This window comes from Macaca thibetana, chromosome 1, assembly GCF_024542745.1.
Source record: "Macaca thibetana thibetana isolate TM-01 chromosome 1, ASM2454274v1, whole genome shotgun sequence".
Classification (NCBI taxonomy): domain Eukaryota; kingdom Metazoa; phylum Chordata; class Mammalia; order Primates; family Cercopithecidae; genus Macaca; species Macaca thibetana.
This window is the reverse complement of record NC_065578.1, coordinates 15,736,636-15,739,688: the sequence shown is the minus strand read 5'-3', so window position 1 is coordinate 15,739,688 and position 3,053 is coordinate 15,736,636. Positions and strand designations below refer to the sequence as shown.

General features: G+C 46.2%; 1 pseudogene; it reads left to right on the top strand.

The window, feature by feature from the left end:
* The first annotated feature begins 1,995 nt into the window (after nucleotides 1-1,995).
* On the top strand, nucleotides 1,996-2,265 carry LOC126956612 (dynein light chain 1, cytoplasmic-like; annotated as a pseudogene).
* The last annotated feature ends 788 nt before the right edge of the window (nucleotides 2,266-3,053 follow it).

Below are 3,053 nucleotides of genomic sequence, written 5' to 3'. Positions count from 1 at the left end.
ATTTCTATATATGCTGTGCCATGTTTTTGTCTCTTAAAAGGCCACGTACCTCCCCACTTTGTAGAGAATTTAGCAAGCAAGATCCTCCTCAAATTCATAGTCGCCGATGACATTTAGCCTGACTCCTGGGCTCGGAGTTCAGCTTGAGTGTTGGGTTTAAGAACATAGAAACAGTTTGTTCTCTTAAGCAGATCAACTCTCATTCCCCCACCTTTGGTGCATGTCGTTGGTGCATAAATGATGCTAATTTAATCCCACATACATTGCTTAAGACTTAGCCTCCAACTGCTATGCTGGGTGGGCAGTGTGTGTGTGTGTGTGTGTGTGTGTGTGTGTGTGTGTGTGTGTTGGGAGGTACAGGGATAATAAACAAAACACAGTGACTGTCTGCCTGCCCTTAAAAACTCATCCCTGGAGACCATCCAGCAGATGCTTTTAAGATGCTCAAGCCTGAGACAGCCAACAAATTGACCCCATATTCTCCCTGTCACCCCCAGAGATTCACACTGCTGGGTTCCCTAGAGTGCTTACTGCCATCTTGTGGGAGCACAGGAAGCATGGAGGAAAAAGGACACACAGTTTGGGGGTCAGTTGGAGATGTCGTCCACAGCCTCTGCCTCCCCCTACCACTTTCCTGTGACACCAGGGTAACCGACACATCACCCACAATCCCCACAGGTACAGGAAGCCAGGCAGCCGGAAGGTCAATGCTAATGAAAGATGCTATCTGTAAAACAAGTGCCAAACCAAGCTGGCATAATTAGCTGTATTTATGGTCCTTGAGGTTTGGCAAGTAAGGATGGGGTGGGAGGAGAATTGGGGATGGGGGTGTCTTCTTCCAAAGCCTCTGAATAAAGAGAGCAATTTGGATGGCTTCCAGTTAGCGATAGCAACTTTCCGAGTGGCTATCTAATTAGTGCCTGCCCCAGCTTCTGAAGGCGGCTGCACACAGCAAATAAAACAGGGACGCTTGGCTTCCTCTTAGCTCCAGCCCATGGACTTTCAGGATGTTGACAGCTTCAGATTCAGCATTCATTACCACTATTCCAATGCGTGGGGGCGTTTTTCCAAAAGAAAAAAGAAAAAAAGGGTCATTCGCGTCATTGGTGTTTGGAGTGCAGCTTGATAATGTTGTGGACTTCCCAAATACCCCAGAGTCATGTCAGAGGAGACGTTAGTTCTCTGACGTTGATGGGGAAAAGAGAAACATGGATGCAACAACAAACATCCTTTTTATCTGGTTTTAAATTTTCCAGCGAGCCAAAGTTTCTTCTGTAGGATCTTGAGCAAGTGGATTATCCAAGACTATTCTCAGTTTCCTCATCTGTAAAAGAGGGTTGATAATCAGCACAACCTGAAAGATTGCTGTGCAAGTCTATGACAAGGGTATAGTTTGGTAGATGTTCAGGAAATGGTCCGTGACGATGATGACAATAACAACAATAACAGTGATGATGACAATTATCATGATGGGATGGTGACGATGATGGGGTAGGTGAAAACAACAGTGACAATACTTGCTTCCCCTCAGTGATCTTGTTTCCCAGAACAAGAGGTTATAAAAGAGGGATCATTGGTGGATGAGCTCATGCACTGCTCCTCATTGTATGATGAGGCAAAATAAGGGCAATTGCCATATGGAGAGAGTACTTGACCGTTTTCGAAGTGCCTTCACACATGCTCTCATTTGCAGCATTCCACTCTTCCGTGAGGAAGTTAATATGACCACCCTTAGTTTACAGATGAAAAAAAAAAAGTGAGACTCAGAAAATTAAGGCCCTTGCCCAAGGTTCCATCAGTGGTAAGTAAAATAGCTAGGTCTTAAACTTGAGCCTTGAGACTTCAAATCTGATGTTCTTCCTGTGGCACAAATAGTGCCTCCCGTTAGATGCGTCACAGCTTCAGTAGCCATAGCAGCTCCAGCCCCGCCTGAGCGATGCTAGCATCTCCCCCAGCAGACTGTTGCAGTTGGCCCGCCCACTTCTCCCGGTAACCATGTGCCGCCAAAAGGCCATGGTCAAAAATGCGGACATGTTGGAAGAGATGCAACAGGACTCGGTGGAGTGAGCTACTCAGGAGCTGGAGGAATATAACATAGAGAAGGACATTGCGGCTCACATTAAGAAGGAATTTGACAAAAAGTACAATCCCACCTGGCATTGCATCGTGGGGAGGAACTTCGGTAGTTACCTGACATACGAAATCAAAAACTTCATCTACTTCTACCTGGGCCAAGTGGCCATTCTTCTGTTCAAATCTGGTTAAAAGCATGGCCGGCCGTAGTGGTTCACGCCTGTAACTCCAGCAGGCGGGTGGATCACCTGAGGTCAGGAGTTCGAGACCAGCCTGACCAACGTGGTGAAACCCTGTCTGTACTAAAAAATACAAAAATTAGCTGGGCGTGGTGGCACCTGCCTGTAATCCCAGCTACTCGGGAGGCTGAGGCAGGAGAATTGCTTGAACCCAGGAGATGGAGGGTGCAGTGAGCCGAGATGGCACCATTGTACTCCAGCCTGGGCGACAGAGCAAGACTCCGTCCCAAAAATATAAAAATAAATAAATAAATAAATAAGTAAATCTGTTGCAGATGTGGGGGGGAAAAAAGCAAATAGTGCCTCCCAAGTATTTCAGGGAGAGAAGTTTAGGACATTGGTTAAGGTGGCTCCAGCATATGGACTCTGTAATGAAGAAATTCAAGAGACAGATATTTGAGACAGAAAGAAAGTGGACCTCAATGGCCAATGACCCATAACACTCACTGCTTCTGCTGATGGGAGAGATGGGAAGTTGATAGGAACCCAGTAAAAAGCCAAAATTCCAAAACACACTAAAAGAAGTTATTTTTGTTATCTATGCATAACAAATCCTCCCAAAATTTAGTGGCTCAAAACAACCACCATTTAATCTTCTCTCACATTTCTGGAAATTGGAAAATCACAGGTGGGCTGCTGTCCTCTGGGGCCTATTCTGAGCGGAATCATATGAGCTGGCTCACTTATAGGCGATGCTGCTGATCAGCTGAGATCTCTGCTGGTGCACCTTGGCTCCCCTCC